Genomic DNA, 18,968 nt, shown 5'->3' with positions numbered 1-18,968 from the left:
ACTTGTATATTTATTTACTTTTCTGGCAGATGGCAGGTAGTAAAATATCTCAATAAAGGAATGCCTTTTTTGAACTGGTACAAAGTATTCCGTAGGCTGGTGATGGTGCCGATCAGATATTGATCCCTGCACCCATCTCCTAACTATAGAACACACTCCCCACCTCTCCTCCTAGCCTGATATGTGGTTGTTCTTCCCCTTAAAGCAATTCCTGACCCTACTGTGGCAGACCTAGTGGGCTGGGCTCAGACCTGCTTAGGGAGAGCCAAGCTCTGCCTGAGGGGAGAGTGGACTCAGGGTCCAAACAGCCTGAGTGAAGTTCCCAACTTCAGGGTTTCAAAAAACTCCTTTCCCTCAGGACAGTCTGGGGAGTAAATGCTAGATGTCAACGCCAGTTCACCCCCCAGCTTCTCCAAGAGTAGGACCTATCTCACTGTACCTTGTAGAATGTGGGGTGAGATATTCATCCCTCTCCTTGGAGCCAGGACTCCTCTTGAATTGCCATCCTCCAGCGATGTGGAAAGAGCCCTGACCAGGGAAGCTGGAACCTGGGTTCTCGTCCCACCACTGCTTCCAATCATGTTCAGTCCACCTCACCTCTCTGAGACTCAGCTTTTATTTTTTTAATTTACATTCAGGTTAGTTAACATACTGTGTAGTCTTGGCTTCAAGGGTGGAACCTAGTGATTCATCTCTTACATATGACATCCAGTGCTCATCCTGAAAAGTGTCTTCCTTAATGCCCATCACCAATTTATCCCCCACCTCCCCCCATTCCAGCAACCTCGGTTTCTTCTCCATAATTAAGAGTGTCTTATGGTTTTATATATAGACATTGATGGCAGAGTAAAGTGTATGGTCTCAAACCATCCCTTCTCTGTTAAATTATATCCCAGGAGCCTGGTGCATTTCTTCACTTTTCTTGGGCTATGTGTTGGAAGTCCATACTGACCTGCCTCCTCCTCCTTTGAATTCTCTTTCTGCCTGGCATTACTCCTCTCAGCCTCTGACTTCATGTCAGTGTCTGGGGTAGCAGTGGGGTAGCAGTGAGTAGCTAGGTTGTGTTTGCAGCACAGACAGCCTCTCCTTACATTGCGTCTTCTGCACGGTAATTGATGCTGTCATTTTTACATTTCTTGGCACCAAATCCTTACCAGCACTTTAAGTGAAATCTTTTGATTATTTTATTCCTTTTTTTTCCTTTTAGAAAGTGTGAGATCTTCAACACCCTACCGGCAATATTTAGTGTCAAGACTGTGTAGTTTTAGAGGAGTGTGTGCGCTCATGTGCTTGTTGGGGATGACGGGAAGAAAGACGCAGAAGGGGCCGGAAGGGTATCTGTTCTCTGTCTTAGCAAAGAGCAAGCAGAGTTAGGCACACACTTCAACCCAGGAATGGATATAAGACACCAGGGAGAAATTACTAAGAGAAGGGAATACAGACTTGCACAGTGTGTCTGCATGGAAGGCCTTCAAGCCTTCCTGAACGCCAGCTCCTTGCCAGGCACTATATTGAGGGACTGTGGATCCAGAGAGGAGCAAGGCTCAGAGCCCCTGCCCTCATGGAACTTACATTGGAGGTTAGGAGAAAGAAATAAACAAATACATGTTTACGACTCTGAGGGAGCGGAGACCTTTTTAAACAAGACTTGAAATTTAAAAGCCGTAGAAGAAACGATGTGCATGAAATCTTTCAAATGAAATTCAAATAAATGATTTGAAGACATCAAAACTTTGAAGTCTGTATAATAAAATACACAAGTAAACAAAATTAATAGTGAGCAAAAGATTACTAGAAAATAGTTGTGACATGTATCACACACAAAGGACTTTTCAACTGTATTGTATAGAATGTCTACAAATCAAAAAATTTAAAAAAACATGGGCAAAGGATATACATTAGTGATCTGTTGCCACATAACGAATTATCCCCCCAATTTAGTGGCTTAAAACATTTATTATCTCACTGCTTGGGTAGGTCAGGCATGCAGGCATGGCTTCGCTGGGGCTCCTTGCTCAAGATCTCTCCCAGGCTGCAGTGAAGGTGCTGGCTGGGGCTATAGTCATCTTAAGCTCGACTGGGGAAGGAACCGTTTCCAAGCTCATTCACATGATTGTTGATGAGATTCTGTTCCTCATTGGCTGTTGGCTGGAAGCCATGTGGGCTTCTCCACAAGACAGCTAAATACATGACATCTTATTTCGTCAGACTGAGGAAGAGCCAGGAAAAGAGAGAGAGAGTGCTAACAAGATGTTAGTCACTGTCTTCTGTAACCTAACATTGGAAATGACAGACTATCATCTTTGTCATTTCTATTCATTAGAAACAAGTCACTGGGACATTAAGGGAAGGAGATTATATAAAGGCATGAATACCAAGGGATGAGGACCATTGGGGGCCACTTAGAAGTCTGCCTACCACAGGATACAAGTGGGTAGTCCATAGACAGAGAAATGACCTATAAACTCATGAAAAGATGCTCAGCTTCACTAATCATGAGGAAATGCAAATTAAAATAATAAAGAGGAATCACGCTTTATCCATCACATTAAGGAAAATTAAATAATGATGACATCTAGTTTTGGTAAGGGTTTGGGGAAACAGGTACTATTATGCAGTCCTGGTAGAAGAGAATATCGATATAAAACATGAAGATGTGCATAGCTCTTTACCCAAAAAGGGAACTTCTAAGACTCTACTGCAAACAAAACAAAACAAAACAAAACAAAACAAAACAAAACAAGATACAAGTGTATGAAGCCCTGTGTTCAAGAATGCTTGTGGAAATGGTGTCTGTGATAGTGAAAAATGAACCCACAGGCATGCCCATCTGTAAGGATGGTTAAGTAAATTATGAGACATCTAATCCATGGGATTCAAGCCAGAGATGACAAGAATGAGGTAGATGAAAGATCTTCAAAACATATTTTTAAGTAAACAAAACAAATTGCAGAATAGTTAGTGTAATGCCAGGTAAAAACAAAACAAAAGCACACAATACAGCAAAACCATTATTTTTCTATATGCACACGTGTGTGTCTAGATCCCTATTGAGACTATGGAAGGACACAGATCAAAGTGGTTACCTTGGGGGTGCGAGAAGAGTTGGGCAGGAGGAAGGATGGCTAAAGGGGGCTTCTTTTTATCTGTGTAGTCTTAGCTTTTACAATAAGAATGTGTACATGTATTCTTTAATTTAAAAGTAACTGGAAAGCATGGGTATTTTTGGAACACACAATTATCATGAGTGGAAATAACATAATCAGAGTAATCTTGGGAATTCAAAGTCCATCCTCCAAGAACAAGAGAACATACGAGGAAAGAAGAAAGTCCAGGGGCTCCTGGGTGGCTCAGTCGGTTAAGCTTCCAACTCTTGGTATTAGCTCAGGTCATGATCTCACAATCTTGGGATCGAGCTCTGCATTGTTGTTGGCTCTGTGCAGACAGCACGGAGCCTGCTTGGGATTCTCTGTCTTTCCTCTCTCTACTCCTCCCCCACTTGTGCTCTCTCTCTCTCTCTTTCTCTCTCTCTCTCTCAAAATAAAGAAGAAAGTCCAATAGACAAACAAAAATAGAGGAAAATCTACTCCCCCACTTCTCTGACATTGTCTCCTTAAAGAAAAATCTGAAACAGTTTGGAAATGTCACATATCCTAATAGTCTGTGGGCACCATAGCTTGGGATCAGTTAGAGCCTCAGGAAACACTCAGATGAGTGTTTAAATCCCTTTCTGATCTATAATATCTGCAAGGCTGTCATTTCTGATTAACTGCGGTTAAAATATTAGAATATTTCTGTACTGGTTAGTAAATAGCCACTGTCACATGGACCAGACTCCTCCCCAACCACCCCCTGCACCTGACACTGTGACCTCCCCCTGGACCTGCACCTCCCACGAATCAGCAAGAAAAGAGGAAATGTCTGTCATACCAAGAGCCCAGGACCTTGCTTGACAGGCCAGCATCAGTTCTGATTGGCCAGTGCCAGGCTGTTGTAGTGGTATATGTATATGCTTATAAATATAAAGTTTTAGGTAATTCAGGATGTTTGATGCATGACATGAGGTGATAAGGAAGTCAACCTATGTAGAACATTAAAAGCAGGTACAGCGTTAGTGTTAATGATAACACCTCTTTCCCTCTCCTTTAGGTCATGATGGTAATGGTAGGAATAGAATTGGATGGAGATTAGAGGAGTTCTTGAAATATTGGGGCCTATGAAATTTTGAAAAAGTGTCCCCTCTGGTTGACTTGGCTTACACATGTCAAGTTGTAGATTCCATGCTCTTAACAACCCATCTTAAGATTTCTTTTTGTGAATCAGGGGCGCCTGGGTGGCTCAGTCGGTTGGGCATCTGACTTCAGCTCAGGTCATGATCTCGCGGTCCATGAGTTTGAGCCCCGCATCGGGCTCTGGGCTGACAGCTCAGAGCCTGGAGCCTGTTTCGGATTCTGTGTCTCCCTCTCTCTCTGACCCTCCCCTGCTCATGCTCTGTCTCTCTCTGTCTCAAAAATAAATAAAAATGTTAAAAATTTTTTTAAAAGATTTCTTTTTGTGAATCAGTATAGATAGAATGGCAGTACAGCATAGGAGTGCTGTCTGAATGGGCATTGAGTGCCTTGGGAACAAAGACAACAGTATGGATCAGGGAAGGCTTCCTGGAGGAGGTGATGCCTGTGCCTACCTGGCCTTTGGAAGACAAATAAGAAATAACCAGCTGAAGAGAAGGAAGGGTAGGTATTTCAGGCAATGAGAAAGGTGACCAGAAAAGAGGGAGGAAGAGGAGGAGGAGGAGAAAAAAAGAAGGAGGAGAAGGAAAGGAGGAGGAGGGGTGGGAGGGGGAGGAGGGACAGGCGGAGGAGGGGGAGGAGGGGGAGAAGGAGAAGAAGCAGCAGCCTTGAAAGCGAAGTTTAACAAGGCTGGAGAAAAGAGTGTGGACAATGGGCTAGGAGGAAGCTGGCACAGAGGCCAGGACAGATGTAGGAGGAGACCGTGGTGACATAACTAATTCAGGGAGAAATGTGCCTTGCAGGGTCTAAGCAAAAGTGCCACACTTCCCACCTTTTCTATACTGCCTGAAAGTATCTTTCTTTAGTCTTAATTCTTGATTCTCCTTCTCCAAAATCAAACTCTGTGCCTTGCCACCTCCAGCCCCAGGAAACAGATTGACTTTTGCACAAAAGCACCAGCAGAATGGGAATTTTTTTAAGTTTACTTATTTTTGAGAGAGACAGAGAGAGGGAATGGGGGAAGGGCAGAGAGAGAGGGAGAGAGAATCCCAAGCAGGATTCTGTCAGCCCTGCTGATGGCACAGAACTCGAATCCAGGAACCATGAGATGAGTCAAAACCAAGAGTTGGATGCTTAACCGACTGAGCCACCCAGGCGCCCCAGCAGAATGGGAATCTGCAGCCGCTGTATTTGAGCTTCTCTGGCAAAGATATAAACCATGGCTTCAAGATGACCCGCTTGGGATCACAGGCTCTTGGTCCTTGACACCAATGGAGAGACAGGAGTCACCTGAGTTAGTCACCACAGGTGAATAACCTGTGGACTGTGGAACTCTAGGTCTGGAAGTGCTGGTCTCAGGGAAGAGAGAGCCCCTGCCCCCACCTCAGGGTTAGAGTCCTGAAGGCCACCCTGTCACCTTCACCTCCTCTGCTCTCTCCTCCCAGTGAAGGTACTGGGATGGGTGGGACTCACCAGGTTCTCAGGAGGCCTGCGGGTTGTGGTTCATGTCTTCTAAGCAGAGTTTGGTGGCGAGAAGTCTGATTTCGTGTCTGCTGGCTACTTTAACGGTTTCTGACCTGGGTACCATGGACACGATGTCTGCATCCTCTGAGCCTCAGATTCCTCATCTGCAGTATGAGGAGAACAATAACCATACAGAGTCTTAACCAGTGAAGCCCCCATCACTTCCTGTTACAAAGTGATGGACCAGTGGAAGTCAGCATTCTCACCCAAACCGCCAGTCCCCTGGCAGGGAGCTTAGGAGAGGGTGAAGCAAAGAGCAGAAGGTTTCTTCCTAACATCTTGAGGGAGAGAGAGAATGGCTTCCACTACCGGTGTTAAGATTAAAGACCATTCTTGAAGGAGGGAGGACCCAGAGACCTATACTTAGAATGAACGGTAAATTATGACAAGCAGATATGGGAGCAGTAAAGGTGCACACAGAGGGATCATCCTGGCGCTGTCACCAACTAGCTGTGTGACCTTGGACATGTTGCTTAGCATCTCTGGGACTCGGTGTTCTCATCTATAAAATGAGGGGGGATGATATTACCAACTTAATTTTTGTTGGGTTGAATCTGCATTATTATGAGGATTAAATAAGTTAATACAGGTAAAGTCACCAGATCACTGTTAACTCGATTGCTTTAATTCTTATGATGCTTCCATGGCCCTGGTGGTTGAATCCTCTGTTTTATCTTTGGGGTAACAATCATCACTAGTTACCCTGACAGTGAGTGGGAGTGGTCATTGGGAGGAACAGTAGTTCTGGGCACAATCTACTTTTCAGAGAAAATATAATAGATTGTTGCCATAATAGCATTTGGAGAGAAATTCCTGTCCCAAGTGGGGCCAGTGATTTACTCTGTGGTTATGAGTATATAATGTTACTAATGTAGTGTGTGTGACCCTAGCTCTTCTAAACTTTCATTGTCGGTGGATTTCAGCAATCCCCAGCCTCTCCTAAACGTCTGGAGTGGGGTGAGAGTCGGGGGGTGGGGGCTATCTCTCTTTCCCCCCTGCCGCAGCCCCTCCCTGTAGCACTCTAATGAAATGGCAGCCCTTGGGTGGAAATTCTGAGCTCTCAGGGCCCTCACCCATGGGAGGCTGGCTCAGCCTGCCTGCTTCTTTACTGAATGCAAGACGAGGCAAGAGGCCAAGGCGATTTCCTCTCTTTTACTGCATCATAAAAAAGCATCTCATTCTGCATGTGACACCTCTCGAGTGCTCATGCCCAGGCCATGATTAACAGATAATCTCATAAAGGCCTGTGGTCCAGCTGCCAAGACCCACCTGGGGAGAAAGCAAAGGCCTACAACAGAGACCCTTCCTATAGCCTCAAAGACTTGTTTCCTTAAAGTCACTCTTTTCCCATCTGGGGATAATCTAGGCTCTCCTGCCCCTCGCTGGCTTGGCTCCCTGGCTGCCATTTTGCTCTTTCAAAGGGAAGCTTGCTGCCAAACACCCAGACCCTTCCAAAGAGAGGACGTTATTCTCTGACTAAATTAGAGAAGTATTGAGCTGGAGACTTTGGGAATTGTCCAGTAGCAAAACCCTTTCATTGTAGTGATGGGACAAATGAGGCTCGGAGACATCAAGCGATTACCCCAGGGTCAAACCACAAAGGAATGGTAGAAGTGGACTTGGAATCCAGATCTCCTGACACTCATTTGAAGTAGCCATTGTCTGCATTCCCACGGACCATAACCCAGTACTGTGTCCTGACTGAGTGTTTATTGTGTCTGAGCCATCCAAGAATGGCCTTCTGAGATGGGGCCTGAGCTCCCAGACTGGACTTGGAGCCATCTCAGGAAATCACTGGTGCTCCTTTTTGCCTGTTCAGCTCAGCAAGGACACCCAGGAGGGGACAACGGGATTCATGACTGGCTGGTGGCAGAGCCCCCCAGCGGGAGCCTGACTCTCTATTAGATCCCAGTGACCAGCACAGGCCACTCCTCTTTCAGCCTACAAGGACCACGATGCAGAGGAAATAGCATGGGTGTGGGTGTGGAACAGACCTGAGCTCCATTCCTGACACTGCTGCCTTCTAGCTGTGTGACATTTGGCCATACAATTTGCTCTGAATTACGTTTCAAAAATAAGAGTAAAAATTGCTAGCGCCACAGGCTGTTGTGAGCATTAAAAGGGATTCTTCGCAGATATGCTGAGTATGGAGCCTGACTATATGTACTCAGTATGCGATTCTTGCCATTATTATTGTCATCCCTGCTACTAGACAACATCAGGCAAGTCACAACCTATGAACTTCAAGTTCTTCATTTTCTCTAAAATAATGAGACTATTCCTACCCTACAGACTTAACCAAAAGTTTATGGCAAAGCACCCAGTGGGTTCTCCAGTCAGCTTTAATTTCCTTCCTTCCATCTGGCAAGTCCACAGGGGAGTTCTGGTAGACAGAAAGAAAGGGATGTTAACTCAAGGTTAAGGCTTGAGTTCTGTTATTTCCACCATGGGTGCTAAACATCTATACCTGTATCTCTATCTGATGTGTCTCTATCTGTCTCTATATTTCTGTGTCTATCTCCATGACATATATGCTTCTAGTTTTTCTCTTACTTTTTTAAAACAAAGGGAAGTCATTCAATTGTATTTGAAAAAAGAAAAAAGAAAGATATGTTCATGCTCCTTATAAACAATTAATATAATAGAGAAAAGTTTAGGGGTGCCTGGGTGCCTCAGTTGGTCAAGGATCTGACTCTTGGTTTCCAACGAGGTCATGATCTCACAGTTCGTGAGATTGAGCCCCGCATTGAGCTTTGTGCTGACAGTGCAGCACCTGTTTGGGATTCTTTCTCTCCCTCTCTCTTTCTGCCCCTCCCCTGCTGTCTTTCTCTCTCTCTCAAAATAAATTAATAAACTTAAAAAAATTTAAATAGAGAAAAGTTTAGAAATGAAAATAGTAAAATAACCCAAATAATAATACTCATAACATATATTGAGAATAAGCAAACATCATCACTGTTGTCTTTGTGTTTGTATACATAGACAGAAAAATAAGTATCTAAAAAAACTTTAATAAAAATGAAATCATAACTCTAAATACTATTGTAAAATACGAAGTATTGCCTTTAACTTTCCTGGAATTTAATAGAAGAAAATATACCGAAGAAAATATACCAAAGAAAACTGTAGATTATTGAATACATGCTTCTTTACCATAGGGTAGTATTTCATGAAAAGTCCTTTCAAGGTCGATGGAAGTGATTATAGAAAGCATCAAGAGATGGCAGTCATCATGTCTTCTGAAACCATGTTTCAATGTTAATAGCAATAACGTTTGGGCTGTGGAAGATAAAGACTAACACCCTCACACGTTCTCAGCTCCCCTCTCCACACAATTTGGATTTTGTTAGTTATATGATTATTTGTACATTGTTCAGACTTACAGCTCTGTCTGCTCTCTAACTAGAATAGTTCCCATATTTCATGCAACCGTTCAATTCCAGCTCCCATGACTTACCTTGTAGGTAGGGTAAGTGGGGTAGGGGCAGCTAAACCGCAAAAGAGTAAAACATACGGTGTATTAGGAAATCATACATGCTATAGAACAAAAGCAAAAAGTAAAGCAGACAAAGGGAGGTCCAGAATACTGGAGTAGAGTGGAGTGGGCACATACTGCCATAGTAAATAAGGCAGTTAGGGTGAGCTTCATTGAAGATAGTGTTTATTACCACTATAAATATTAACTAGACCTACTGCTTACCACTAGTGCACCTTCATGGTGTTTCTGTTCCTAAGTTATTTTTTTCTTTATTTCTTAATTGCCTGAATGTCACTGTCACATAGTTTTGTTCAAGAAGGGGGCTGTATTACTGATTTCTCAGCTTCAAGAAAGTCTATTGCTTTTTATATTTAACAACACTCTTGTGCGGTTGTAACACCTGGGGTACATTTTCTCTCTCTTATTGTGAACACTGTCTTTTGGCCTTAAATGTTGCTGTGGAGAAAGCTGAGGCCAGCTTGATTTTAACCCCTTGAAATGATTTGCTTTTGCTGATTAAATGTTTGAAGTGTCATTTTTTTTAAACTTACATACCTCTATTTTGAGTTGCCTGTATTAAATTTTCCTGGAACATGGTGTATCTTTCAATTTGCTTTTGCAAGTTTTTAATTTATTTAGATAATGTAAAAAATTTTACCTTTGGGTTTGGAAACTTATTTTTTTTATTTACTACGCTTTAAAAAATCTATTAGTTTCCCTGTACTTGTTTTTAATACCGCTGTTTTAATCTACATTTACTGTGATTATCTCAAGCTCCTATCCATCTAATTCATTTTTGGTGAAATATACCTGTTACTTGCTCTAATTTTTTTTTACATTTATTTATTTTTGAGAGAGAGAGAGAGACAGAGACAGAGACAGAGACAGAGACAGAGACAGAGACAAAGCACAAGCAGGGTAGGGGTAGAGAGAGGGAGACACAGAATCCAAAGCAGGCTCCAGGCTCCGAGCTGTCAGCACAGAGCCCGACGCGGGGCTCGAACTCACGAACGGTGAGATCATGACCTGAGCCAAAGTCAGACATCCAACCGACTGAGCCTCCCTGGTGCCCCACTTGCTCTAATTTTTATATTAGTTCTGTAGTGATGTGGTTTGTGTCCTCAGTTTGTTTCTCTAGATCCTCCATCTCCTAATTTGTCTTCAACCTCATTATCTTGTCTCTCAGAGCTTCTGTTCCTGAATTTATACTCTTACTAAGATGTTCTATAACCTGAAAGGCTATGAAGATTTCCTTTTGTTCTTTTGTTATGTTTCCTCCTAGGTTGCTTCTTTATCACTCTCCCCTCCTCTTTCCTCCCTTCCTTCCTCTCTCCCTTTCTCCCTCCTTCTCTCCTCCCCTTTCTCCTTCCTTTCTTTCCTCCTTCCCTCCTCCCCCTCCTTCTCTCCCTCCCTTCCTCCTAGCCCCCTTCTTCCCTTGTTTCCTCCCTCCGTCCCTTGCTCCTCCCCTTTCTCCCTCCCTCCTTTCTCCCTCCCACCCTCCTCCACCTCACTTTCTTCTTTCACAATGTTTGCATAGCTCTTTCATAAATAAGTGAGAAGTTCTTATGATGCTGTTTCAACTCACCAACATAACATTTGTAGAAGCTCATTATAAAGTGTCTGATTCCACATCCCTGCCTTAGAAAGTACCGCCTGGGGAATACATTTGAATCTATGTTTGTTGCCTAAGACTCTCTGGAAGACACTTAGGGCCTGCACTTCTGACTGTTTCCCCTGCGTCCAGTATGGCGGTATGGTGGACTGAGGCAGCGAATTTAGACAGGAGACTCTGAGGGGCATCCTGACTGGCTGGTGGGCTGGGACATGGACCAGTGAGGCTAATGCTATGACTAGAAGCTGTAGGAACCAGAAGAAACTGACTTGAGGGAGCCAGAATCCAACTTTTAGTATCCAAGTTGAAAACTTGGAATCAGTATCTACAGTGGCTGAGAGAGCTTATGTTCTGAAGGGAAGCTGGCATTCAGGCCAGGCTCTGTCGCTTGGTGGTTTTATAATCTGGCTCCTCTGCCTTCCCATCTGCACAAGGGTGGTAATGATGGTATCTTTCTCATAGAATTGTTGTGAGGATTAGATGAGGCAATGAATCAACACTTCCCTCAGTGTGGGCAGCTTTCGTAAATGCTAGCATTTTCTATCATTATAATAGTGAGACACAGAGGACACAGACTTCTGACAGGCATTGATACCACAGAATATCTGATCAGAAGGCAGCACTTAGCAGCGAAAATATGATCGAAAGTGGCACAACGTTTGGTGTCAGGAACAGCACGTAAGGCCTGTGATTAATCGCTCACAATGAGACCCCAGGCTGCGGCTGGGAGGCCTTGGGGCTCACACTCCTTCCTCCAGGATGCTGGCAAGAGGTGAGGGGAAAGGAGGGAAGCATGAGAGCCAGACTGGGTGGCTTGCCACAGTCCAGGGGCTCCCAAAATGTGGTCCCCAGACTAGTGGCATCAGCATCACCTGGGAATTTGTTAGAAATGTGAATTCACAGGGGCGCCTGGGTGGCTCAGTCGGTTGAGCGGCCGACTTTGGCTCAGATCGGGATCTCGCAGTTGATAAGTTCGAGCTCCATGTCAGGCTGTGTGCTGACAGCTTAGAGCCTGGAGCCTGCTTCGGATTCTGTGTCTCCCTCTCTCTCTGCCCCTCCCCCACTCATGCTCTGTTTCTCTCTGTCTCAGAAATAAAATAAACATTAAAAAAAAAAAGAAGTTGGGGCACCTGGGTGGCTCAGTCAGATGGGCATCTGACTTCAGCTCAGGTCATGATCTCACAGTCTGTGAGTTCGAGCCCCGCGTCAGGCTCTGTGCTGACAGCTCAGAGCCTGGAGCCTGCTTCAGATTCTGTGTCTCCCTCTCTCTCTGCCCCTCCCCCACTCATGCTCTGTCTCAAAAATAAATAAAACATTTAAAAAAGAAAAATGTAAATTCACAGCTCTGGCTCCACACCTAGTGCATCAGAAACTCTGGAATGGAGAGCTGGACATTTGTGCTTGAACTAGTCCTCCCAGTGATTCAGAGGTACTCTTAGGTTTGAGAACCATTCTGACTTCTACTATTGTGCTAGTGTTTGGAGAATGAATGGCCAGGATGGGAAGGCAGTGACCCTAGAGTGCCATGGCCAACATCTTGGAAACTTGAAGTAGGCTGTGACTTTGTGGGCAGAATTAGACTGAGTTGTGCTTGTTAACAACCAATGAGCATTTTAATAGGCATATCATCAGCCTGCATACTTATTCCTCTAAGTGTATGTCATTTGTGTATCCTCTACATACATGTGGATACTGTTATGCTTAACCTATTCTTTAGTGAACCATAATTTTGATTATAAAATGGTAAAACATAGAGAAACACTTGAGTCTCATAGTTATGGTAAAACTCTGGAGCTTACGTTAAACCAGAGTATCATCTGCCATCTGGTGGCAGCATACCCCACCGACAGGTTCCACAGCAATATCACAAATGAAAGATCTCAGGGAGCTAGGAATTGGGGAAGGGGGAGTACATCTTGGGTCTGAAGAAATTAGAGGAAGATTTCCTCCTCATGTCAGCTTATGATGGTTCCCTCTCAGAGAAGTGAGGTGGAATACGGATGTTAGCAGCAGACAGAACTGGGCTAGAGCAACTTCTGGAAAGTTACTTCACATCTTCGAGCCTCAGTTTCCTCATTTTTAAATGGAGGTAAGAGTAAAATAATGCTTCAATTTCCAGATTATTGTGGGGGTCAAATGAGGGAATTGGTTGAAAACAGCTGGACATGTTTGGAAAACTGTTAAGAGCTGCCCAGATGTGAGTTGTTTATTATTTATGTCTGAAATTTGGTCTTTAATTGTGGAATGTAATGTTCTCGGTTGGAAGAATTCTAGATATTAGCAAACAGGTGGAGAAGGTATTTTGGTGTTTGGGTTTGTCTTGAAAAAAAATTTTTGAAGGACTTAGGGCCAAGAGATTCTGCCCTGAGATTACCCCAACTATGATTTAGGAAGGAAAGGGGAATGATCAACTCTACGCCCCAGCAAGGTAGTGGGGCAGGAAGTTGAAGAGCCCCTGGCCATAAGCCATTCAGGTGCCTTTTGTCCTTGTGTCATCTGGACTTGGGAGAAGGAAGGATGGAAAGGAAGACAGAAGGCTGGGTAGAAGTTTGCAGAGACAAAGGTGGGAATGAGGAAAAGGGAGAGAAAGATAAAGACAAGAAGATAGAAGACAGGAAGGGAGTCAGCAACCAAGAGAATAAGAGATAGAAGAAAGAGTCCTTGGGGGAACCAAGTTAAAAGAAGCTTCAACTAGAGGGAAGAGAAAAGGACATGTGCCCTGGTGCTGTTGCCCTAGAGGGTTCCAGGCCTTTCCAACTGGCAGTACTTTTTTGTGAGTCCACTTTTGCCACTGAGACACTTGTTTCTTCAGGGACCTTGTGTTTTTGTACACGTGAAGTGTTTGGATCCAATGTGCTTAGTGAAAGAGAAGAGTCCTACATCGCTGGAAAAAGAGACCAGATGTCTTTGAAATCATCTAAATTGTCTCTATTTAAAAAAAAAAAAAAAAAAGAAGTTACTCTTTCCATTGCTGCCAGATCTGAAAGTCCAATTTGCCAGGATAATATATCCGGTGTGGATAAAGATTTCCAAAGTTGAAGTGTTTGTTGCTTAGCAACCTGGAGGCATGAAGGGGCCATTTGGGCTCTGCCATTGAACCCTTTGGGAGACCAGGCTTCACTCAGCAGCAGGCATGGGCTGAGAAGGAACCAGGGCTCACTCAGGCCTTGAGCCCACACTGTCCCTCCTCTTGTAGGTTTCTCCCCAGGTACTTGAGGGTAATAAAGTGTAAACAGAGGAGGAAGGAGAAGCAGAAAGAGGCAGAGAGAAAGGGAGCCGCCTAAACAGAAAGGTCCCAGGCATTGAGTGAGTCTAAAAGAAAATACCAATTGTGCCTATGACTTGATCATTGGCTTTCGGCACACATGCAAATATCTACTATTCCAGTGCTGTGGAACGAGAATACTTTTGTACTTTGAAAATGCTATTTTTACTACTAACTGTAAAGAGAAACTATGTACATTATTATTATTGTGATTGTTATTATTATTATTGCTATTTTCCCTGTCTCAAGTTTCAGTGGAAACCTGCCTACCTACTCATCTGTGCTCTACATGAGGGGTGGGCACTGCAGTAGTTCCTCCAAATCCATTGCCCCTTCTCCTGGTAATTACTCTGGTGTTTGGTCCAGTTTGCACCCTGCCTCTACACAGTTCTAGCAACAGCAAAGAGGTGACTCTATACATAGGGCCTGTGGCCCAGACCGAAGCTGGTGTGCTCAATCATGTCTTCTGGCCATAGTTATTTCTTCGAGGACAGGACTGTGACCCCATTCTGACTACAGAGCTACAAGAAGAGAAGTTTGCTGGGGGTTCCCAGAAGAGCTCTTCCTCAGGCATCTGGGGAAATTTCTGGGGGTAACCCTGTTTTTTTTCTCTCTGGGTACTTGCAGCCATTTTGGGGACCATAAGAGGGAGACAACCTTAAGATGAATCTGATTCTGGGAAGGGCAGGGTGAAGGGAGAGGAAATAATGAACAATGAAAAAATCCTTGATGGTATACGCTACTGAATCAAACTGTTCCTGAAGCCCAACTTGATCTTCAGTCTCCAATTGTATAAGCCAATAATTGTCCTTTATTGTTTAAGCCAGTTTGAATTGGGTTTTCTGCTACTTAGAATCCAACATTTTTTATTGATGCAGTAACCTTTATTGAGCACCTATTCTATGCCTGTCGCTCCATAAAATGCTCTTATATGTGTTATTGTCCCCTAATCCCCATGGTAACCTGGCAGGAAAGGTATAACATTCCTATTTTTCAGCTGAAGAAAAACCCCCGTTCTAATACTGCAGTGGTTTGTAGGAGAGCTGGGATTTTGATCCAACGTCCTGACTTCAGAGCTCAGGCTCATCCCCAGGCTCAGATTCTCTGCTGGCAGGCGAGGAGATCTGCTCTCAACAGAGTGGGGAGGGAGAGCAGTAAGGGAAGTCAGAAGTGAGTCCTGAGCTGACAGCATTGACAAAGGCCAAGACAAAGGCCCGAAGTGGAATCTGCAGTGGGTTCCGATGATCTGGCTGGTTCAGGGTCCTCGTGTGGTAAGCCACCCTCTGACAGCACGTGGCCCCGTCTCTGGCCAGGCCACAACTTGCTTTTAATACCAGCACCCTGGACACCATGAGGAATAAAGACTTAATGACAACTACTCATCCCTATAAACATTTGCAAAGGCTTGTGAAATTTTATTTTATGTAACTGTGTTTCCTAATTTAATGGCTTCCTTTCGGTGTCCCTCTTCCAAGTTAAGACATATCAGCAAACTGCTGGAATGACAAGACCATGGGGACGTGATGGTACTAGTTAACGTTCAGAGTATTTACTCCATGCCAGCCACTCTGGCTGAGAGCCTTCCACATGCAGTTTGTAGGTTATGAGTTAGTGTATTGTCACCCCTCTGTTGTGAGTGTGGACATGGAGGCTCAGAGAGGTTAGATCTCTTCCTGAGGTCACACAGCTACATCCTGTGCTCTCAACCACTACCCTATATTGCCTTTTCATGCAGACAGAATGAGGAAAACCTCTCACCAAGGTTCTTGGCAAACAGGATATAATAAGTCTAGTGACAGATCGAGCATTGCTTGACTCTAAGCACCAGAATAACCCCATTTGGTGTGGAAATGAACCAAGTGTGGCTATAAAGTTGTGAGACTGATATTTTAAAAACACACACACTTTATCATGCATATGACTGCCACACTTTTAGAAGTTATCCCTCACCCCATACTCTCACTTTTGAAAGAAAGAAACCAGAAAAAAGATTCATATAAATAGCTTTGAAAAAGAAAAATGATGAGAACAGACCAGCACTGCCAGGCATGCAGTATACTACAAGGCAGTATTAATTAAAACAGCATATGGTCCTGCGGATGAAAATAGACAAATAGATGAGTGGGAAAGGACAGAAAACCCCTCCACACTATTATTTGGTATACAGTAGAAGTAGTATCCTCTATGTGGAGGTTGGGCAGAATGTGGCACCCAGAAACATACTGATTTGGATTCTTTCCTCCTAGCCTATACCACATTAAATTCTGGCTAGATTAAAAAATAAGATGTAAAAAGTGAGTCCACAAAATATCTAAGAGAAAACTTAAGTTCATGATTAGGAAAGGCTGTCCTAAATACTGCACCAACAACCAAAACCATGAACAAATTTGTAGATTTAACTGTATAAAAATTAAATATTTCTGTATAGCAAATATACCACAAAATATACAAAAGACAAAGGTTCCTAGCCTTGACATACAAAGAAGTCTTATAAAATCAGCAAGATAAAATGGAAAACACATAGCAATGTCAAAAAAAAATCAGGTCGGGGCACCTGGGTGGATTGGCTGGTTGAGTATCTGACTCTTGATCTCAGCTCAGGAGACGATCTCACAGTTCGTGAGTTTGAGCCCCGAATTGGGCTCTGCGTTGACAGTGCAGAACCTACTTGGGATTCTCTCTCTCTCCCCCTCTCTCTCTGACCCTCCCCAGCTCATTTTCTCTCTCTCTCTCTCTCTCTCTCTCTCTCTCTCTCTCTCTCTCACTTTCTCTCTCTCAAAATAAATTTAACTTTAAGGAAATGTCAGGTTGCTTTAACAAATTATTAGTGGAAGCATAAACTCACACATGATGAAATACAATCGTGCAACATACATCAAAGACCTTAAACATTTGATTCAGCAATTCTCCTCCCAGAAATTTATCTTAAGAGAATGACTGACATATACGCAGAGACATTTGTGTGAAATATAGTCATCACAATGTCATTCACGATAATTTTAAAAGGTGAAATTAAGCTAACCGTCTGAAGAGAGAATAGGTTAAATAAATGAGGGGGTCTATCCATTCAAAGAGCATTTAACAGTGATTAATGAAGATGGTATACATGTATATTAACTGGCATCGAAACATGTTTTTGATCTGTTAAGTGGAAAAAGGAACTTATAAGTATGTATCAAAATATTGTACTTGTGTATAGATATAACCCTCTTCCTCTAAGAATCCCTAGTAAACTATCTAATTATATATATATACACACACACATATATACACACACATATATACATGTATATATATGTATATATGTGTGTATTATATATATATACTATCTATGTTTTCTAATATTTTCTAAAATATACATTTCTAGGTAATAAACTTACATACATTAGCAAATTGCTTTGTATATATAAAATATCGCATAATAAAAAGCAAATACTGAGGGTGTGCTTATAAGTAACAAGACTGTTTCTTCCCTTTTTGTGGCCTGAGTGACTTTTGAATTGGCCCAGTAGGTTGCAAGGAAAAGCATGGGCTTTGAGAACCCCAATGACTTGGTTTGAAATTTCACTTATCCTATACTGGTTGTAAGATTATGGGTACACTTCTTAACCTTCTTGAGACTCAGGATTCTCATCTTCAAAATAAGAATAATATCTACTTTGCATGATTATATTATATGCCATACATGCAAATACTTAAGCCCCTATCTCGGTGACTGGTACCTAGAAGAGTGTTAGTAAATTGCAACAACTATTATTCTCCTTTAATTAACACTCAGCTCGAATGCCTCTCTGGGTATCTTCAACTACCTTAGGCAGCTGGTTCTCTACTCACCATTTTTTCATAGTTCTTTGTGGGCACCTGCTATTGCTTACTCTGCATTGACCCACTAGATGTGAGCTCCTGGAAGCCAAAGATCAAATGGGCCCATCTCTGGATCTAGGGGCACATAAATATTTGTTGAATGGATAAAGGAGTAAATGAATAACAACTAAGATCAATGACAGCAAGGCTGAAATAAGTAAACATTTCCCTATGAGAACAACTTTTGAGGGCTACACTCAATGGTATATATATTATGGTTCATGTTTTAAAATGTTTTTTATTTATTTAGAGAGAAAGAGCATGCATGTAAGCAGGGGAGAGAAGGAGAGAGACAGAGAGAGAGACAGAGAGAATCCCACGTAGGCTCCATGTCCTAGAGCCTGACGCGGGGCTGGATCTCACCACCGTAAGATCACAACCTGAGCCGATATCAAGAGTTGGCTGCTTAACCGAGTAAGCCACCAAGGTGCCCCCATTTTCTTAAAAACTACCTGAATGTTATTTTGGAATCCCATCTCATGGGAAATGGGACTCTAAGATAAAATATATAATACATCAGATATATTATACCAGTAGCAAATGCAAATATTTATTGAGTACTTAACTGTGGGCCTGGCACTATGCTAGGCACTATTTATTTATTTATTTATTTATTTATTTATTTATTTATTTATTTATTTATTCGTCTCAAAAGATAAACAGTGAAGAAACTAATGATTAGAGAGTATAAGTCACTTGCATCCAGTATCTAGAGTGGCAGAACAAGGGTTTGAACCCACGTCTTTCTGGCTGATTTTGATTCTTAACCTATGCTCTTAACCATGACTCTCCCCAGCGTGGCATTTCAAAGGTTTTATTGAGGAGAATGTTGAAAATCTTGTCATCACTGGATCCGTGGACCTCAAGGGCTCTGGAGAGATGCCCCCAGCATGGATGGTGAGGAAGAGGAAGGGTGTTGTGATAAGAGGAGATAACCGAAAAGAATGAGAGAAGGGGGGGATGATGGGGAGAAACAAGATGGGGTGCCAGACAGAC

The 18,968-nt window shown here is 43.0% G+C and overlaps 2 long non-coding RNA genes across 6 annotated transcripts in view; one reads left to right on the top strand and one right to left on the bottom strand.

Annotated features, from left to right (window-relative positions):
• LOC111556630 overlaps nucleotides 1-18,968 on the top strand; it is a 259,841-nt gene that overhangs the window by 56,246 nt on the left and 184,627 nt on the right. The window lies entirely within an intron of this gene.
• On the bottom strand, nucleotides 1,729-18,024 carry LOC109492031. The gene is made up of 4 exons (XR_002736010.2): nucleotides 17,943-18,024; nucleotides 9,211-9,241; nucleotides 5,703-5,857; nucleotides 1,729-2,209 (listed from the first exon to the last, which is right to left on the bottom strand). It is a non-coding gene; the product is annotated as an uncharacterized LOC109492031 (long non-coding RNA).

The sequence above is a fragment of the Felis catus genome, chromosome D1 (genome assembly GCF_018350175.1).
Source record: "Felis catus isolate Fca126 chromosome D1, F.catus_Fca126_mat1.0, whole genome shotgun sequence".
Lineage (NCBI taxonomy): Eukaryota > Metazoa > Chordata > Mammalia > Carnivora > Felidae > Felis > Felis catus.
The sequence above is the reverse complement of the archived record's forward strand: the minus strand, read 5'-3'. Positions and strand labels throughout refer to the sequence as shown.